The sequence below is a fragment of the Pagrus major genome, chromosome 15, assembly GCF_040436345.1.
Source record: "Pagrus major chromosome 15, Pma_NU_1.0".
Lineage (NCBI taxonomy): Eukaryota > Metazoa > Chordata > Actinopteri > Spariformes > Sparidae > Pagrus > Pagrus major.
The window spans coordinates 29,258,241-29,280,610 of NC_133229.1; the positions used below are offsets into that span (position 1 = coordinate 29,258,241).

Sequence of the window (22,370 nt, forward strand, 5' to 3'; positions counted from 1 at the left end):
TCACTCTACCTGACTACTGCAGAGGCTGTAATGTCTGCTTGGGTTAGGTTATTCTCAGCATGATACTGCAGCTTATTTGCCATATTAAACTAAAGCTGACAGCGCAAAATGTTTTTAATATCACATTGTTTCATTTGAAGAAGGAGAGATGGAGATATTCTGCGCTCTGCTCATTAACTCATCGTGACCGTGGCGTTTCCCGACTGTTCCTTGTGTCTCTGTGTAATTAGGGTCCATGTTTTATAGATGTCATATCTCTTTGTAATTAGTCTCTGCATTATGGATGCTGGGTGTTTGTATAAGCATGTGTACAGAAAAATGTGATGAGAGCTATGCACTTTTGTTTTTGGGACAAAATGGAGGATGCGTCTGCAGAGCAGTGGGGGCCTCGACTTGCTCTAGTTAGGCCTGCAGCAATGCATTATTGAGTGTGGTTCTCTGCAGGAGGTACAACACACCCCCTCAAACCCATTCTGAGAGATAGGGAGCGAGGCCTTGGCAGCCAGGGGTGCGTCTCGTCTGGTGTGCTGCTGGTGCTTAATAAATGAGTCTGACATCAGAGGAAGCAAAGAGTAAAAGGGGAAGAACTGAGGGAGTAACACACACAGACAAATATAGTTGCCGCTTCTGCATTTGTGTGATCCTTCCATCACAACATAATCATACTCACTTTCTTAATAACTAGTACAGTGCCGGTTCAAAACATGCTGTTCAAAGGGGTTGCTCTGTGGTGCTGCTGCTTGCAGCTTTCGAGAAAAGTTTGACATGACATATTTGCATCCCTTAGCAGTGCTTCCTTGTGTGTGTCATTTGGGTTTAAAAGGTCACATGGACATGACGTCAATGAAGTCAACGTCTGATGCGGTGTGTGTGGAGTTCCAATGGTGCTGTTCATGTAGGCTGTCCAGGCGGCCCGTTGAATCCAGGTAAGTGAGGAAGAGTTCATTACAGGCGGTTTAAAAGTGAACTGCAGCAAATGAGCGGTGGTTAAAGGCACTCTGTGGACAAGCTGGGCTCATGTTACGCGAGCTTAGGTCCAATTTAATCACGATTCGGCTCTCCCAACAATCAGAGAAGAAAATTATTAATATTTAAAGTGCTGTATGTTTAAATTGCACCACATGCAACACTGCTTTTCTTTGAGTCCTCAGTAATAAGCCCGCCAAGTTTGAAATAGATCCAATTAACAGTTCTAGGACATACAGAAAGACAGACAGACAGGCTGAAAGACAGAGATTCTTTGTTTACAATTATATAATTGCTGACATCCTATCCTATAATTGCCATTCCTACCTCATAAAATATTTGCAAAGTCATCATTTTGCATATTACGTTGTTCACTTATTAACCCTTGTGTTGTCCTCGGGGTCAGAAATGACCTGCCACAATGTTTAAGGAATGCACTTTTTATTTATTTTTGATTTCTACCACTGGGTGCCAAAGTAGAGACATATAAAACTCGAAACAGACAGAAGTGGCAGGAGCTAAATAAAATGTTTGTTAAAAATAAATAAAGGTTATTTTTATTACATGTTCTCATCTTAATCATGTGCCTAAATAGATACAAGTATGGACTCATGGAGCTAACTACTTGCATGCTCAAACTTTTGTACTGCTACTACAAGCTAAAACACACAGTTGTATTTACAGACTGTAGAATCCCTCCAGGACAGTCCCAGATATAAAAAACAAGCACATTTTTATTTGCATCTTCCAGTTCAACCTAAAAAATCTCTGTTCCTATTTCTCCTTAGCAAGTTTCTTCTTTTCCACGTCCTCCTGCCCCCCACCTATCCTTCATGACCCCCCTCCTCTTTCCAATTAACTTCCACTTGTGCTTCCTCCATTTGTTCTGTGTCTTTTCCTCGATCTTATTTCCTCCTATCAGTCCTCCAATCAATCCGCCTTCAATCGCCACCCCAGGTGAGGATATTCCAACCGCCCATCCACGCTAAAATTATTGACACGAGTGAAGCAAGCTGCACCCAACATCCGCTGATAGCAATCTCTTCCTCTGCCTCTGTAGTGCCACTTGTTCTTCCTCTCCCACTGAGGTATAATACAGAAACAACACATACTGCGTGATCTCTCACACACACACACACTCTTGTGCATGTCATCAGCCCTCATCATTCTGACCTGAATACAAATGAGCACAGATTAAATGCACCTGCTCAACGGATCAAAGAGCAAGAAAGAAATGGGTTGGGCTTCCTTTGAAAGTAGGAACAACCAATAAGCAGGGACGAGACGCTGGTTGAATGGCCCTCATTACGTTTGCCTGCTGTCTGACATTACGGGCAATATGGAGTGGCTCTTTTGCCTCAGTAACGCTGATCAATATTGCTCTGTCCTGAATGCAACAATTACACCTGAGCCTTTTAAAAAGCTTAGCTGGCTATTCTACAGTGAGGAGGAAAAAAGGAATCGATACGTGACGAGGTGGGCCAAGATTTCTAGTTTGCTATTAAGGCCAGTTTAATTTATTAATGCGACTGATACATTGCTCTTTTTTTTTTCTCTTTACTGTGCATAGGCCTGTGTGTTAAACAAGTGGCTGCCTGGTCTTTTTATCCAAACTGCTCTCCCATCAGTTGTGCCACTGGCCTAATTTCAAACAGCTGACATGCATGTGCCATAATGCAAGCACACATCTGGACCATGCTACATGTCCCTGGAGGTCTGTAATAGAAACATGCTTCATGGGCTAAACTGTCAGAAAACAGCTTGTTTTAAACACACAGTTCAAGGAATGTAATACAGGCACTAAAAAAAAAGCTAAGGGAGGCTTTTACACGTGTGTGTTTGAGTTTTGACCACATCTGAAGATTTGTGGAGATAAGCGTTGAGAAGCGCTGTCACTGTGCCACTGCACCGTACTGTGTGGTGCTTGAATGGATGTTGAAAAGAAGACCTGCAGAGGTGGAGAGGGAGAAAACATCAGAAGGGCTATCTGATTGTCTCTGAAGTACCGATGATCTGTTGAGTCTTTTTCCTCATGAGCACTACACACCGATCAGCCGTAACATCACTAACACGTTACAATGCAATGTTCTGCTGGGAAACCTTGGGTCCTGGCATTTGTACAGATGCCACCTTGACACGCACCATCCACCCAAACATCGTTGCAGACCGAATACAGCCCCTCACTCCCATATCAGTGGTACCAACAATAAACAACAACAACAACAACTCAGACAAACAGGGCTCTCAAGAGAATCAACCACATGCTTTCCTCACCACGTTCCTAATGATGCCCTTAAATTCATCAATAGATATACATGTGTCTAATTTTAGATCTCTTTGCAAGTTATTCCATAACACAAGGTGCTTTGTACTGTATGAAAATGCAGTTTTCCCCAGAACTGTCAATACCTGGAGTACATTAGTGGTAATAGTAACCACCTAGATGAGCATAGCTGGTCACTTGTAGAGCTTAGACAAAGAATTGTACAGGGGCAAGTTGCGCTCATTGCATGAGTACATACAGTACAGTATCTGCACTAACTAGCGGGATACATTGTTTAAACATGGAGAACAATAATAGAAATTCCTGTGCAAAAATCAGGGAAGGTCACATCCCTTCCATCCGCTTGATCAACAATCCATCTGACATTTTAGGGTTTAAGAATCCATAAAGGAACTGGTGTTACATGACATTCTTTTGTACTTGTGTTTTTTTTGGTTTTTTTGACAGAAAGTATTGAGGATTGATGCTTAACCCTGCTAGCAATGACCAGTGCTTATACAGTCCCAGCAAAAACATACTACAAGTTGTAGTGGTCATAAGTCTTGTTAGCTACCAGGACTCAAAAGACTACCTACATACGCCCGTGGTAATCAGAGATGAATCAGTTCTCGAAGAAGCTCCTGAAAAGAGGAAAAGTGCCACCAGTGCTCAGCTGCTGACTATTCACTACAGTATCTTCTTTGTTTCTCTGCTTCATCATCTCTCTCTTGTTCTCTTGTTATTTTAGTAACGGTGAGATGGACACGACTTAAGCACAACCGAACACAGACACAAACCTGAGCACATACTGAGTGAATGTGGATGAGAGTTAAAAGGGGAAGAAAGTGAGAAAGACACAGAGAGGCAGCAGAGACACGCTGAGCAGTGAGTCTGTTACACTCCATGCTGCTGTCCAAATAAAAGCCTAATGGAACATCACCACACTTTGGCTAGAAGGGTCTGAGCAGATCTGACAGCATGGGAAAGCAGCACCTTGTCTGCAAACTCATGCACACTCCTTTGCTGTCTCACTCAGTGAAACACACATATTGTGCTGTGCGTACACACACATGGAGATGCAGCTCAATCCAGCGAGTTCAGTAACTCTAATAAATAAATCTGCGGAGGCGACCTTAAAGGTTAAAGTCTTGTTCAGAACATGCATCAGAATCTGAATTGATTTTTTTCCCTCTGAATCAACAATGAAAAGTCATTTTTCTTGCTGACATATTGGACACATGCAACCTTTAATCCAAATAACGGCCAAGAAAGGTTAGGACAGGGTTAATGGACTTGAGATGTAGCCAGAGGCCGGAAATAACCGAGATGCAAAGTGATCATGTAAATTTTGAAAAAGAAACTAATGACGCCTGTCTGATATCGTTCCACCTGATTAACAATCTCACATATGTTTAACATTCCTTTACTCTTCATTAGATTTTATATAGATTGAGAAGTGTGTAAAAGTTCAACGATGACACCTTCAAACCTAATTAGTTATCGTATCACCCTCATCATTAAGAATGCTTGTGTTGGGATAACTTTTTTAGGTGCACTGTATGTGTGTGTGTGTGTGGGTGTCTGTGTTTAATTGTGTCCACTGGGAGTTTTGATTCACAACTGAATTCCCTAATAATCAAACTCCCAGAGGCACCAGTGTCTTATACAAATGGTCTGTAGGCCTTGCATGCCCCTATCTAACTCACACAAACACATCTCTTACTACCCTCCCGACATACACAGACTTGCCTATTCACATTCCTTTAGAGCAATCCCCAAGCCTATATTTTTGTGTTTATCCAGGCCAGCCTACCACATTGTATAAGCTCTTTTCAGTGCAACCTTCTGTACAGATACTCTGTCATTGCTTTTCACATTCACACCCAAAGTGCACTTGAGCTTCATTGCAAGCTGCTTAGTTCAGAAAATGTAACAAAAAAAAAAAAAAAAAAAAAGGCACACATTTATTCAAGGCAATGAAAGCAACACAGAACATCAAAATGAAACAGCAAAAGCTTCTATTCAGCACCGTGGAGACTGCGAGCGTGTAGAGGCACTGAACATTTCAGCACCAAGGACAGCGATGCTGCAATGAGTCATTAAAATGCATTTCTTTGTACTGGAGAATGACAGAGGCTTTGGTCATTTGAGATCAGGTGGTGGATCTAGTTCCTTTATATTTTGTTAAAATAAATAATCACAAAGAAACTTTTTTAAAAAAGGTCATTACTAATACTAAGAGCTGCTGATTGAATAGAAACTATTTTGAAAATGTCCAGAAAAAAACAGAATTTCTCTTTGGACTGTCCCTGTTTCTAGAGTTTTTCTCCTGAGGACTGCATCTCATGAATGTGGTGCCTAAAGGGTCAGTTGGAATCAAATATTCAATTGTAAATTGTTTTGCAAAAATGCACAATGCTAATACTTATTCTAGCCATTTGGGTTGAGTTTTGGCTTCATAGTCAAGATATTTGTCACTTCTGCCTTATTAATGGCCATATACAGTTCAGGGTTAAATATGCATGTGAGATAACTCTCTACAAATTCCCCATGTGGCCACATACACACACACACACACACACACACACACACACACACACATATGCATGGACATAAACACACATCTGTGACAATCAATTAGCTACACAGGCACACAGGCAAACACACACGTCAAGTGGCTCATTGCAAAAACGTCAGAACACATCCTTCACTCTGCTTCTAACACCGTAAAGGTAGCTCTGACCTCCCACTATAGCTTTTTCTCCTCCTTCATCTTCCTCTCATCCTCTCCCTCTCTGCATTTTCCTTCCCCCTTCTCCTCCAGATGGCTGGGATGGAATTTCAAACAGGAGCTGTGATCTCTGTCGATGACTGTTACCACATTTTTTTAAAACAAAGAGGGCTTTATGTTAAGCACATACATACTCTGAGAGGAAGAGGAAATTTCACAGTGCTGTACTCTACATTCCTGGGCTTTGGCTGCCTTTCTCTCTGCCTGTAATTACTGCATACTCTTTGACCACAAAGACGACTGTACCCTATGTAGCTCCCCAGAGACTCTGTCGATCTCTTTAGTTACAGTCACCTCTTAGGAACGCAGCCATAAATCATAAGGTGTGTCAGCGCAGTTTTGTCCACAATTAAATATAACAAAAACACAGGCGAGCACAGAGAGTCATGCTCATTATGGTTTTGTGAAGGTTTGTTTCCACTTCATGTTAAACCATATCACTGAATGATTAAAAAAACACCTGCTTGCATTTCTTATGCTGCATATCACATTCTAAATAATCTCCCTGCTTGATAACTTCAGTATGTCTTTCATGAAACACACACTGTACTGTACATGGTGTTATGTTACCACTTGCTTCATGTGGGAATCAAGAATAAACTATTTTTATTTCTCACACTTGTCATGTGTGCTCCCAGTAGGGCACGGAGCAGACAGATGTTTATTCTCATTAAAAACGTCTCAGCCTCTTGGGTAGAATAAATTTAGCCATGAGTCTATCACTTGGAACAGTCGTTTATTAATACAGTCTGACTACTTAAAGTTTGGTTGATTTTGTTCTCTGCCAGTTGACATTTCTGTCTGCAAAGTTTGTTGAAATCCAAATGTCCTTGTCCATAGTGCAAGTGTAGGTGGCTTGTTGCATATAAAATTATTGGCCTGGTGTGTGTTTTTATAATTGTTGGATTTGAAAAAATACAAGGCGACTGAGAGCAGCACAGGAGTGGGCTGAGCGTGTTGCATGAAAATTAAAGTGTGTTTATGCTACATGACAGTTGTTGGTAAGTGAAGCTACATAAGGCATTGTTCACTGAGATTAAAGGACATTTACACTGAGTGAGAGAATGCTAATACTGTGATTGCACATCCAACGGAAGCGGCAGGGGAAAATGCTAATGGTCTGTTAGCCTGCCCATTTAGATTAGCTGATAACAATGCTGAATCCAGTGATAGCGAGGCTGGCGAATGTGAATGTGGAAAATTACACTGCTAATATCATGTCTGTTTAATGTGACTGTCAGAAAGGCTTTTAGACTAATAGTTAATTTTCTCTAATATCCTGACAGGGACAACCACCGATGCTGTGATTTAAAATGCTTGTACATCAGCATTAACTCACAGGATCCGGTAACCTCCATGTCGCTGTTATTTAAAACACTTTGAGGTTTATATGTGCAAAGCGTTCAGACGGGGATTAGATTGGAGTTTTATATGTAATCTGTGCTTCATGGATATCAGACATTCAGCATGAAGCAGGGGGTTATATAGGAGGTATATACTAAGGACAATATGTTACTGTATGCTATTGAGGCAGGGGTGAAGGATATAAGCACCAAGCTTGCTGAATGATTTATTCAAATATATGATTTTTTTTTCAGTGTCTGTTTACTTATAGAGATTGTTTCATACATCCAGTTGCTCCCTAAAGCAATATGTTGTCAAGTTTTTCCTTTAAGCTTGAAATAACTCACACCCTTTATGAGACATGAGCCCATGAAGTAAAGTCCATGCTGCATTGCTGTTGTTCTAAAGTGCTCCTGCCTTCTTTGCAAATAACAATGCTTGTTTGCTGCTTGAATTTCACTGTTTTATTAAACAGTGCAAGTGCCACAATCTCAGAAGTATATTCAAATCCCATTGCTCCAGAATGTGTATTGTGTAGCTTTTATATTATATAACAGGGGGCTATAATCTTTGAGTAATTAGTATATGTGCAGTATATTGCTGCAATTCATGTCAGACTTTCAGTGTGATGCATGGTAAATATTAATATGTTCAGCAAACACTCGACATACTGAGTTCAAACAACCAAATCCATCATTTGATTCTGTTTTATGCAGTTTTAATGTTCAGCACGGGGCAGTGAAATGCAAAGATGTTTCAGCTGTGACTTCTATATATTTAAATATATATATACACTACATGCTGTATATAATATATAGAGACATAGATACTCTACTTCCTGCTGTAGCACTACCTTTACCACTTCTTTATAGTACTGTACAGAATGCTTGAATTGTAGACAGAAATTTATGACAGATACTTTTATGGTTCAGGCCGTGGTATTTTTAATGCAGTGTACACAACCACTTTCTTTTCACATGCTATTATTTACTCTTTCTGTGTATTGTAATGAGAGCAATGTAAAGTGTAATTCCAGTTCTGATGAATGTTTTTATAATCTGCGCTGTTGACAGACAGTCACTGGTCCACAACCAATACTCAACCCACAGGCTTGTTGGTATCTGTATTAAGTTGGCACATGGATTCAGTCCCAATGTTTCAATTTTTCCATCAAAACTGAAACTGACTGAAGCGAGCAGAGATGTAGAGAAGAACAAAGTGAAAGTTGAATCATCCAACAAACTAATTGTGTATGTTTTCAAAGCCTCCGAATATACATAGGTTGACGTGAAAAATCGAAAATTATCAGTTCCTTCAGTTATAGTACGTAAATTTCATGTTAGGGAGTACAGTTTCTACATGTCTGTATTCATCCAGCAGGCTACAGGTGTGGGCAGAATGATGAGATCCTGTGACTGTGTTTGGAAATTCACTTCCTGTCCCTTGTTTAGTTTTGAATGAATTCCATCCAGTCCCATTTTCAGGTTCACCAGCCATTCGCGGCATGTTTTCTTAACGGTTCGGCAGTCCTGCTTCCAACAGTTTTCTGGTACACTAAGCATGTTTTTTCTTCTTGTTTTTCTTCCACACGTTTCAGTCTCAACTGCTGCAGTTTTCCACAAGCTGAATAAGAAAACACGTAAAAGGGACATGTAAAGTCGTCTGAGCCGAAAAGGTTACACGACCAATACTACTGTAAATCACTTCATGTGACATTTAATCTAGCGATATTCCTTTTACGTGGTACGATTCATTTTTACTGCCAGACTGGGCCGTTTTTTAATGCTGACATTTGCATCAACGCTCTGCAGTCATTAGTGATGTCTTTAGTATGTAAGAGTTCATATATGAACATTGACATAACACAAAAACTTATATTCTGAAATAGCAGGTTGAGTAATGCATTAACAACCTCAGTACAACTGACTTATAAGGTCAAACTCACTGACAGCAACACAGAAATAGAGACTCAGTCAGAGTAGTAATAGTATCAGTAAGAGTATATATTGTGCTGTAACAATCAAAAACAATATACAGATCTACTGGGAGCAAACTTTAATTTTCTGCATATCTTTTCAAGTCAGAGATCTAATTATTGGCAGAGAGGGAACGGTAGAAGAAGAAGAGAAGAAAAAGAAAATGAGACTACTACTACTACTACCCATTAAACCATGCCCCGGCGTGATGAGAAACACCCGCTCACAGCCGTGCACCCATCTTATTTGATGATGAAATGGATGAGTCACACCACCTGATGGGGGTCTGGAGCCAACTACAAGCTGCCGTTCCACTGAGAGGGTTGAACAGAGGACAGCTGAACTGAGCGGTTACCTACTGCCAGCCAGGATCGTGACACCTTTCAGCCGGGATGTAAACTGGAAAGCGATGAGAAATCACTCAGTGCGACTACGTTCACACTTTTAAGTGATTGCTGACAGTAACCAGATTTCAGTTTAATGCTCCAGTTATCTTTAATCCAATATTTAGCGTCTCTAAATGTGCATGTACATTTACTGTACGTACATGAACAAGCACAAACTGGACCATAGACTTGCATACACTATTGCAGACACAGCCACATTGATTCCACACAGCTACTTCAACACAGCAACCATCCACCACACATTTTCTCCATGCACATCTACAGATTATCACCACATTTCAAATTCCTGCATCGCATTGTTGCAAATAAAAAATAGAAATCTATCTGAATAAATGATTGACACTATTGTTTCCCTTCACATTTACTGACCTTGAATTTAAATTGGAGAAACTGGTAAACATAAAATAAACATTGCGTATGCAACAGTGTTCTCTTTGACCCACGGCTGTTTTAGCTGGATGAAACATTCAGGAGAACATTTTACAGATATTTGTTTTGCTTGTTTTGGCTGATATCGAGGTCACTGTCACATGCACTGGCACGATTCCTTCAAGAACTTTGATATTTCACATGCCGTGGTGGAGAAGGGGAAAAAAACACTTTGCACAACAGCCGTCCAAACCAATTCTCTTGGTGCCACGTGTGCTCTCTGTTTATGTTGTCTTTCAATTTAAGGAGACCAACGAGGTTTTATCACAGCTCTTTGGCCGCGACAGTGAATAGAGGGAAATGTGTCTGAGACTGAGGATAATGTTAAGGAGGACAATGATTATGAAGCATCCTCGTCCTATGAGAACACCATCCTTTCAGTTGCCACCAGCACATTCTGTTCTCTGCCCTCTCGACAAAAACGGTACACTGAGTGCTTCTACTTCTTTGGCAACTATGTAACTTTGTTTATTATTATCTCACACATTCTTAGTTTTTCCTCCAAATAATAAAAATCTGTACATAGAAACAATATGAAGCTATTAAGAACGCCAAATCCCTTCAGATAGAAGACACAAAGTACCTGACAAATAAACTCGGCCAACCATTTTAATTGTGATCACACTGATCCCTGTGATGAAAAATGAAAGTACATTTGTATATAATGAGAGGGTTTATTCAGCCCCAGTGTTTCTATGCTTTCCCAGCGAAATGATTTCCCCAGTGTTATACTGTTAATTGACATGTAAGCTAAAGCTCAGAGCAGTGGTGGGGGCTATCATACTGGACTATGGCTTCAACTAACAATTATTTTCATTGTTGATTGTTGGTTATTTTCTCAATTAATCAGTTAGTTGTTTGGTCTGAAAAATGTCTCCCAAGTTCAAGATGGCTTCCTTGTTTTGTCCACAACCCAAAGCTATTCAGTTTGTTGTCATAGAGGAGTAAAGAAACCTGAAAGTATTCACATTTAGGAAGGCGAAATCAGATCATTTTGACGATTAATTGATTGTCAGAATAGTCGGTGATACAACAAATCAATTAACCGATTAGTCAATTAATCATTGCAGCTCTATACTGGACTTAGTTGGTACTTTTGAATATAGTTGTAAGGATTTCATTTTCACCATACAAATGGATATTTTAATTGAAAACATGCTCTTATCTTTTTTATCTGTTTTCAACTTGAGTTTTCATTCTGAATTTTAAATGTTGAGTAAAATGCTTGTGCAACTGCATAATTGTACCCACTGTGCTTGGCTAAAATATTCAGTGCACATTTGATGAGCCATAATTTCTGACTTCATTTTCTAAACGTCACCGTGACCTTCTCATCTCTTTCACGACTTCCTGCGTCTTGCCATGTTTGAATGATACAGAGCACGGTGCTCGAGTACAAATTTACATGTTTTAAAATGCCGTCTGTTTTCCTGCGCACTGTACAAAATTACTTTTTTTTATGTGATTCACATTGGCAGTTGCAGTCCTTTCATGTCGACTTTACGTTAGGAGAAAAATGTCAGTGTTGGCCAGCGTGAGTGACGAAGCTTCCTGAAGAGAATAAAACAATTTCACATGTCTAATCACTATTAAAGAAACTTTAGCTGAATGTGGATGACATCTGGTTGAAGAAAGGCATAGCTCAAATAAATAGCACACACAGATGTAAGGTGGAGTTTGAGAGATTAGATTAAACAATATTTTGTGTAGCAGAAGTTAGGTATGTCCATGTGTGGATTTTCTGCGTGTGTGTCTGAGCAGCATTTTTCTCGATACACATTGCATTAGCACAAGGCCATAATGCCACATTAATGCTGATGCTATAATGACTGTAATGGTGCTTTGTGGTTTAAATGAGAGAATATCAGATTTGGAGGTGATCCAGCAGCCTGCTGGAGTGTCTGAGTGTAGCTGAGCCAGTTTCTTTATATAACCAGCTATCATCTTTTTTTCTTTTTAAACTTTGGTGTTCATAAGACTGCCACTGTTTTCTTTCTGTCTTAAAAGCTTTAGGTTTTTCATTAGGTGGTAAAGCGTTTTTGACTGCACTAACCTGTCATGACAGCTTCTTTACAAATCGAGCTTGATTGATACAGACACAGAGAGGACGACATGCAAATACTGACATTGAGTGGGTAAATCCCTCCCTGCTTTGAAGAGAAATACAAATATTCCAGTAGTCACATGCTCATCACTGCAGGACCAAACTATTATCAGCATAAAAGGTCCATTAGATGAACCAGAAAAAGCAGCCTCATCCCCAGAAAATCCATTCATTCTGGATGCAGTCAGAGTTTTTCTATCAGTTCTCCTTGAGTGCACAGCAAAATGTGCTGCAGCAGGTTGAGGCGGTGGTCAACACATCAACACCTGTCTCTGTCCACCTGCTTGTGCTCGGATTAATTCTTTGCTGTGTTTATGGTGCAAAGTTTTCAGTGTCAGGGGCCATCACTAATTCTTCTAAACCTCTCCTATTTTTTGTGTTTGTGTTAAACACTGCTGGTTAGGTCCGCCACTGAACAGAGGGGTGTTGAGATGATTGGGATACTTCCTGTTTTCTGTGGATGTCTCGTTGCTGCAGAGGATGTCATAAAAAAATATATAAAAATGTTCTTCTTTCTCTCTGTCTCTCTCTCTGTATCTCTGAACTGGATAGACATGAAGGGATGGAGTTAATAGTGAAGGGGGTAATTTCATGCCACCACCCTCAACTAATGTAGGGATGGATAAGAGCATCTTCCATCTAAGTGATAGACTGTAATAAGTCAGCTTCTTCTTCAATAGCTGGGGCAGATTATTGGCTCTTTGTCCATTTCTTTGAAGAGCAGTCTAAAGCTAAAACACCATTAAGCAGTCCAGAGTCCAGCAGTTGGGTACATTGGGTACACTTCTTTTGAAAGAGCACACCAGAACCCGACTCTACCCAAATATGTCTTTACATTAGTGAGAGTTCACAGTATAGGTACGATTGTCAAACAAAGCAAATACTAGAAACCAGTATTTCAACCCTGTGCCATGATTAAACTAACTGCAGAAGCAGAAACAAACCTCCTTGAGCAGAAATGGATAAAGAAAAGGGTCTTTTGAACTGCGAGTTCAGATTTAAAGCCCTGCCAGATGGTTCTCTCCACAAAAACAAAGTTATTTGCATTTACTCTTGATGTGAACTGAGTTACCACCGGAGTACGTTGAGTCTTAAATACCACTTGCTGGCCAAGCGCACAGCTGATGCACACAGCCCTCCTCTGCCTCGTCAAAGGCAGACCACGCTGGATAGTTTGCAACGGAGACGCCTGGACGACTCTACATGTGACAAACGTTCAACAGCGATAGCTAAATTTTTGTCCACTCCTATGTTGATAAGAGTAATAAAAACTTGAAAAATATCCCTTTAAAGTACATTTAGAACAGATAAAGAACATGTGCAATTAATTTGCGATTAATCGCGAGTTAACTATGGGCAATCATGTGATTAACCGCGATTTTAATCGATTGAGAGCCCTAATTTAAACATAATAGGATAATAATTCAAGGAAACAGGGCTAGTAATTTACAGAGTAAGGTATATGTTCAAAGTCAGCTGCTATCAGAGGCGATGAATGAAAGCAGTAAAGTCAAAATTCCAAAGCTCTGGAAATGTCAGCTTTAATTTACATTCATCTGTGAAGAGGTCGTTTGCAGTGTGGCTTTGAACTTCCATTTAAATACCACCGTCTGCACTTTTTTTTTTCCTAAATCGTTAAACTAAATCAGTTAGAGTGAAAGGTAATAATTAACCAATTTCTAACATCAATCAAATTAAAAAGGAGCAACGAGAATAACTAGAAGCCGTATAGCAAATTAAAGACAGACCCTGGAATTGAAGCACAACCTAACATGTTTCCACGAGCTCAAAGCCCGGCTCAGCACACAGCCAATAATAAACGCTGTGCTCGGGATGAGTGCTTTGCTGCATGGAATCGTTGTACCGCTCATCTTCATCTTTTGTCCCTGAGTACTTTCAGAGCTTGTTAGGACCATTATTAATCTGAGCTGTACGTGTTGTAGCGCTGATGTTCTTGATTAATACATTGACGTTTGAGATTATTACCTGCTTAGTTGGTGTATTTATTCTTGTCAAACAAGTGTTCTTGTTCCTCGTTGTGTTGTAATGGTTGCAATAATAATTGAAAAACAACTAACTGCAGAATAAATAACATGATGAGGCTGACAGTATTCTGTGGAACAAATGCACGGTATATCTTTTTCCTTTTGTTGTCCAAGAACTATTAAAAACATGTAAGTGAGGCACTCGGTGACATGATTCTTTATGACCATGAGCATGAGCACGTACACCGTCCTGCTGCTGAAAACACCAGAGCATAACTGTCATGTCTCGTCTGTCTTCAGGTCACGCTTTTGTTTTTGTTTCTGTCTTTTAGTTCTGTTTCCTGTTTTATTTTGGTGTGTAACCACTGTGGCTGTCCACCCCTCTCTGATGTGTTACACCTGTACCCTCCTCCTGTGTGTACGTCTTCTGTGCCAGTTTGTTTTTGTCTCCCCGCCGTAGCAAGTGTTCCAGCATTTCTCCTGGTGATAGCCCTTCTAGTGTTTGACCCCATTTTTGATCCTGACTTTGTGCCTCTGCCTGATCCCATTGTCTATGTTTGCTCTGCTGACAAGCGGTAAACAGCGGTTAAACATGCTGTAACAACTTTGTAGTTGCCATTTACATTTAGTTGATTTGGGGTGTGCTAATCTGTTAAATCACCTGCAGTAGGTCATTAGTAGATGCTGGCTAGATTTGCCATACAAACATCAGTTTACTGCCGACGTCCATGCTTTTTGCGAACAGATGCACCATTTAGAAAGGAAGTTAGGATAACCCACTCAGAACTATCGACTTCTGACTTGCAATGGATTGCAACATAAAAGGCTCTGCACTGAGTTCTGTGGACAGGGTGCATAAGTCTAAAAGTACTGAGACACAAAATAAGATGTTTTTAGTGTTTTCATGTCCTTTTCCTCGATTATCTCAACCTGAGAGACACGAGTACCGTTCACAAATCCATTATGTAGACAGGAAGCAATACTCAGTAATCGAGGTGGAAGTTTGTGGTCTGCATTCACAGCTTATTGGTCATCATTGCGTAGGAAGACATTAACCATAAAACCAGCAATGTGTATTAGAGAAGTAGTTCAGTCATGTTTTACTTGGCAGTGGTTTGATCTCTGACTCATGAAAATGATTTATTCCTAAAGCAGCGCAGATACAAACATAATGTAGAATTGAAAATGAAACCTTTGGATCTGCATCTCTCTGGATTTATTGCATTGCAGAGGCTGCAATTTTCAGACATGAAGGGGATTTTCTAGTTGAATACTGTGTATATTGATACTGCTGCACACTTCATTACAAAGTTGATAGAGGAGCATCCTAAATCCCCAGCCAGCGTAATAGAAAAGCATCAATAACAACATGGCAGAGGGGAACCCTTTTATGAACTGATCGATCTTTGAGCCTTTTACCAACACAAACAGGAAGAAGAATTGAAAACGCTCAAAACAATGAAAATCTACTCACTAATGGACAAAGAACAGGAGGAAACTTAGAAAAATAAATCTGTAGCAGGATTCATTGAGGGAAGTAAAACCTCCTGTGTGTGCAGGGAAGTGCACTGTTTCCTCCTGGTTAACATCACGCAGCCCCCCAAGCAGCCTCATGGTGCGTGGTGATTGTACCATCTTGGCACCACCTTGGCTGAAAGAATAGCAAGTGAACTCAGTGTCTTCTAGAGAGAGACAGTAGTGATGAAGTCTGATGAAGTCTTCTATTTGACAGCTGAGAACTCTAAGCTCTGAGGTTAGAACGATATCATTGCATGAATCTAAAAAAGCTCAATCAAGCCCATTACAGCAGAGATTGTTTTGAGCGATGCCTTTTACGTCCTCGCGTTGTTAATCAATCTAAATATCCAGCCCTTAATGGGTCATACCAGAGAGCATCTCTTTATGTTATTAGTCACGCTATGTGCTCTTCTTCATCCACATTTTACCGATCCACTTGTTGACAGTTCCCGCCCCCATATTGTCGCCGTAAAGCTCCTTCGCTGATTGAGATTTTTGATTTGTTCTTTACAGCACAGTTGGACCCAGCAAATGTCTCCAAACAGCAGGAAGACTATGAGGAGGTGCCACACTGTCATATTAGTTGTAGGCATCAATATTGAATGAAGTGTCATTGATGTGTATCTGACCATAGATTTATTATCAGGACCAACCAAAATTAAAATTGAATTTTTGTTGTCACAAAACAGTGTGCAACAGCTAGAATGTTCACTTTCAGAATTGATATATTGGCAAATTGGTGAGACCCAATAATTGTATCTAATATTCTGATTATGTAAGTTTCTCCCTTTTATATTTGGACTTTTAAACCAAACAAAATAGGAATATTAATACCGACCATAAGATCTGCTCCACAAAATCAACCCTAACTAACTGGGCTGAATAAGGTAAAGGGCAGAATTGTGCAGCTCACTGAATTAACAGACACACTTAACTAAATTAACTGACTTTTGAATCAAATTCTAGAGATTGTGTAACACCTGCGTATAAGTACTTTGTAATTTCCTTGATTCGAGCCACATCTGTTGTGTCTTTCAGTACATGTCAGGCTTGATTTAGTTTTGCCGCATCCCGGCGATGCCTTGACCGCCTCTCACTGTGATGTCAACCATGACATTCAGAGATGGGTTTAGACATGATCCGTCCCTAAAGGGGGCTCAGATTTGGACAATATTGGAGCAGGGGCTGGGTGGTGGGTATTGGGTGGGGATGGGGGATGGGGGATGGGGGGATTAGAGAGCCAGCGGATCGAGATTTAAACTAAAGGGCAAAACAGCAGAGCACACTGATACTTTTCAGACGTAAGCAAACAACTGAGCCTGAAATTTGAAAAGTCCTACTCCTTTCTTTATCCTCCTTTGTGGCCGCTCTCCAGCTCTGGGGAGATGTCTGTGCATGTGTTTCTGTTTTTCTATTTCATCTGCCACTCCCTTGATGCTGGCAGTCCCAAAAGAAATGTGTTTGCCTCCTAAATAGAGCTTTCAGGGTCTCTCATCATCACCACGCCCTCAGAGTGCAACCCTGTTCCATGCAGGCATGCACCGACACACATACATACACACAACCACATGTGCAGCATGAACTGTGTACCGTTTACAAATTTATACACCTGCGAGAACATGTGCAAAACATGTATGCACCCGGCAGCCTCACGTGCAAACACACAGTGTTGTGCACGTCCCATATTACCCCGTGAAAGAGCTGCAGAGCTGCTGTATAATTCAGAGCCAGATGTGCTGAAGGCAGAAATGGAAGAAAGGAAGTGAAGAGGAAAATGACAGACATGTGAGACAGAGAGATGTGTGCAAAATAACATCACTGTCAGAATCTGTAAGCTTAAAAATGAAATTTAAAAGTTTCATGATTCGACAGGTTAAGAGGCCAAATTTCACCGTCTACAGTAACAGTAAGAGCAGACACATGCCAGGTTTAGTCTTTTAAATACAGCCCACAGCTTTCACTTTGCTCTTCGTGGTCTGGCAAGGACAGAACACTCTCCTGGTCATGGATTAACATAGAGCAGCTTTACTTCCTCAGCCCGTTTCTTTTTATTTTCAAAGAAATGCCATTTTCTTTTAGCTGTAACTGTTGTATTGTATGCTTTAGATTTTTAAAGGAAAACAAAATATATGAAGATTGATGAAAATCAGTTTTCCTTCCAACACTTTACCATATATTTTTACATTTATTAAGAGACTTATCTAAATGTCTGTCAATTGATCAGGGTTGATCACGGCTCAACTATCTATAAGACCAAACCCTTCCAGTGAAAACTGAGCTTCAGAGATTCAGGCTTGAAATAGTGTGAAGCTTCAATCCTTTTTTTTTTAGACCAAAACGTCCCGTTTACAATTTGAGATACGAAAACTGTGAAAATTACAGGAATCAGGAAATCAGGAAATTTAACAAAAAAGGTTCCCATGATATTTTCAATGTCAATTTCTTTTGGATTTAGTGTCACACTCCCATAAAATTAAAAGATTTACACTCCGCTGGCTGTGCATCACCCCTCATGGGAAGTAAACTAATCACAATGTCTAAATTTGGTGGTGTGCCCCTTTAAGGCTTCGTTGTCCCTACCACAGAGTAATATTCACAATTTCTTTTAATTTTCATTTTGGGTGAAGCTAACCTCCACAGAGAGAGAGAGAGAGAGCAGGGGTAGAGAGATGAAAAGAGGAGGAAGAGGTGGTACCGACGAGGGACTTTCATCAGGGTTGAAGAGTGAAGATTAATCTTGTTGTCAGGGATGGGTGGCAATGTGAGGCACACGACGCTTCCATCTATCTCTGCTCTGACTGCTCTGTTTGGTCCTGATATCCCTTCTCCCACACGGAGGGAGAGAGAGTGAGACCGAAATAGAAAGCTTACAGGTAGATTTCCAGCCTGTGATCTCCAGCTGCAGAGTTTGATCAGCACAGGGCAACAGTGTCTGCTTCTCCAACGATGGAGACATCCAGAGAACACAGCAGAGATAAAAGAGGGTTGATGGGATATCTGATGTGCACCCACATTATGTATCCAGTTGGCTCCACGACTTCTTTAACCACCCTTGAGAATGACACAACCCCTTACTCTTCATCCTGTCTCCAGCTACTTCTCCTCCCATCTCTTCTCTTTATTTCCCCTCCTTCCACTTCAACCTATCCGACCTTTCCCAACTAGTAATCATTCTTTTGTTTTCTCGTCCTCCTGCCTCTCCCTATCCCTGTCTTCTCGTGTTTAATATTCATAGAATTTGGTGTGTGGTCACGTAGAAATCCCTCGACACCCTTGTTAACTTGTCAATCTGAATAGTGATTTGTTTTTGCATACCTACAGAGAGATAAATCTAATGTTTAGAGAAGCAGACAAAAAACAAAAACATAAGCAAAACAGAAACACACACAGAGATGGCCCCATTAACACTCTACGACAGCAGCTACAGATTTGATGGCGAGCGCAAGAAAGCGACTGTTCGTTTGAAAACAGCAATGGCCGCTCGTGTGGTGGCTCCTCAAGAAACTAGCGTAGCTGCTAGAGCATCAGTTATATCAGAACAGAAGATTTAAGGATGACACTTTAGGATGGAAAAGTTGTTTTTGCTCCTCTCTTGACTGACTTCTGGAAGCTTGATTTACTAATTGTTCCCGCTGGTGGTAGCGCAAGTCAGGTAACAGTTTTTCTACCTTTTATGTCACTGTGCCATAATTGGCATTAGTGGCTCTGATTTTTTTTGTGCTTTTGTTAAGTTGCATGTTGGTCATTAAAAAGTGCTTTCAAGGTTACAGATTTTGAGATCGAAGTTGTAGCAATACAGAAATGTCTCAGTATATTGTACTGCCTTGGTGAGCTGTGTTCATGTTTAAGTTGTAGGTTTAAACCATCCTTGGGCATGTGTGATCAGCAGGCATTCACTGGTAATATAACAAAGCATAACATTTCTGTTGTGGCAGTCGGCCATTATTCATTTGAATATCACGGTTGAAAGTGTTCACTGATGTCTCGTCATAAAGTTTATACTGATACCTGCCAACCACACCAAAAAAAAGTACTTTGTGTCTGAGGTGCATTTCACTTGTATAAAAAAATAACTAGAATCACTTTCCGTTTCAGCCAACACATTCAAAACACAAGTTTAAAGAAATGCTGCACAAAAGATGAACATGCACAAGGTCATTTGCAGTATGCCCAACTGGCGTGTGGGAGTCTTGGTTGAATAACATGGACTCAGTGAGCCTGATAAATGTTCCACATCCCTGTATATCGAAGATCTGATGATATACAAACAGCACATCATAGGGCCTGTTCACATCGGTACCAACATGCATCCTGAGTAATCCGATTAACGCACTGAGGACACATTTGTGATCTGGTCACGAGTGACCACATTATTTTCGCAGTGTGTACGCAGATGGATTACACGCTGTCTAATTTACATGTAGTTCAGTGTGATGCAGATAACATTTTTGGTATTCTTAACCGGCCAATGTTCGAAGAAGATGAGTGAACTAGTAACTGCAATGTATCTGTTGAGTGAGGAGAAACTCAATAAACTTTGTATAACGGCTACGGCAAATTCTAAAATCATTCGAGCCTTCCTGTTTCTTTTGCTTTTTTTGGCTTTAAATGCAATACATTAGGCACACACACACACACACACACACACACACACACGCATACACACGATGTCCCTCAATCCATCTGATGTTCTCAAGTGTATCCTGTCAAAAGGAGTCCTTGTTTACATCCAGCTAATCAAAGACTGCTCTGCTCCCTCTATCTTTGTATTGATCTCTCTTTTGAACATCTTTAACGTTCAGTGAGTTCTTTGAGAGTTGACGAGCACTGACTCAGTCTTTGAGCCGTGGCCATGTCGAAGTCTTACTAATGTAAGGCTTAATCACATCAAGGTTTATTTAAGAATGTGGCATGTTAGTTTTTTTTTGCACACATTCTTACTGGTTTATGAAGCTGAACGGTCTCGTGAAATTACTCATAAAGCTCCGCCAGTTCCTTGCAGTTCCTTTACCTTTTTCCTACTTTTACTTTCAGATAATTCAATCAGAAATCCGACACTTTCTTCTGCTGAAGACCCACTTCATTAGTGTTGTCATAAAAAAGTTTTTAATGACTTGTATAAGTTAAACTTTTCATTTTTTTTCTAACTTCCATATATTGAAGTCAGAAGTCTTCCTTTTATCTATCATGCCGACCTACCATTGTCCCTAATTTAATTAATGAGATTTTCATCACCTCCTCAATGGACACAAAAGAGTCCTCTCGTGGTGCAAACACCATCAGCGAGGAGAGAGGTCTGATGACTGAAGAGGGAATATGGTGGAGGGCAGTGGGAGAAAATGACAGTCAGGGAGGAATATTTATCCATGATGGAAGAACTTAATGGGTTTGAACGGCAGGAGAAGAGAATCTAAGTATCCTTGATCAGTTCCCTTATCAAATGATGAGACTTCAGTCACCCTATAATTTTCAATTTGTTTCTAAATATGTCCTTTTTTCTCTGTAGAGGTTGTAATGTCTCACTTCTGTATTGTTTTCCCATCCTTGTGCTGTAATTCCTCTTTGTTTCTCTTTTTCTTGCCCGTATTATTTCTCAGTCTTCTCCCTTCCCTCCATCCTCCCTTCATGGCCATCACTCTTCATGACTCCTCAGTGAGCGAGGAGGAGCAGAAGTCGACGCACTACCCATCCATAAAGATGTCTCCCACAGCGAGGGAATGGGAAATGCCATTAGGCTGCTTTTCAGTCCTCCCACCACAGTGGACTTGCAAAGCCGAGGCTCTGCGGGCAATTGGCTTGGGCTGCACACAATACATGCTCACAGGGCATCACGCTGCAGCTTTCAGCAGGTGCACTGACACTTGTGGAGATATAAAACTTCACTAGCAGATAGTCTGGAGTTGAAGAACATCATGCTCACAGTTGAAGGCACTCCTGAGTCATCTGGCTTGAATTCTAAGTGGCAGCTTCGTGCTTGAGATTCAGGAGTCTTTGGGGATTTGGAAATGTAAAGAAATACCAAATAAAAACTTGGGTAGACCAGAGTTCAGTCTCTAAAAATACAATCTGACTGTGTGACAACATAAGCAAGTTTTAAATTGGTATGCAACCATTACATTTCCAAGTACTTTTAACTGAAACATTGTCTGAATGTTAACTCGGGGAGATGGTATTTGTGTGTGTGTACATGTGCGTACTGGTGTTGTGCTCGTATCTGATTTAGTCATTTGAAGCGGTTGAGATGTTGACAAAAACACGGCACAAAAACAGAGCATTACCATAGCAGGGTGCAATTTCCAGCTCATCGGAGCTCAATGATGCCTTTCCGGGGCACAACAGACTGAAACCTTTGCTTGCTCATCTGCATGTTAACGTGACTCTTTCAACACCTTTCCACAGTACTGCCTAACACTGTTATTGGCTGACAGTCCTTTCCATTGTCACAAAATATCCTCAACTCTCTCTCATGGAAATCACAAAAAAAGTAAGGCATCAGAGAACAGCCAGAACAGCTCTTAAATGATGCAATGAGGACCTGTCAGTAAACTTCAATTAGAGTGTCAGTTCAAGGGGTGTTGGTAACATGG

At 40.5% G+C, this 22,370-nt stretch overlaps 1 protein-coding gene across 1 annotated transcript in view; it reads right to left on the bottom strand.

The window, feature by feature from the left end:
- The window catches only part of nrg3a (neuregulin 3a), a 343,671-nt gene that overhangs the window by 174,502 nt on the left and 146,799 nt on the right, over positions 1-22,370 (bottom strand). The window lies entirely within an intron of this gene.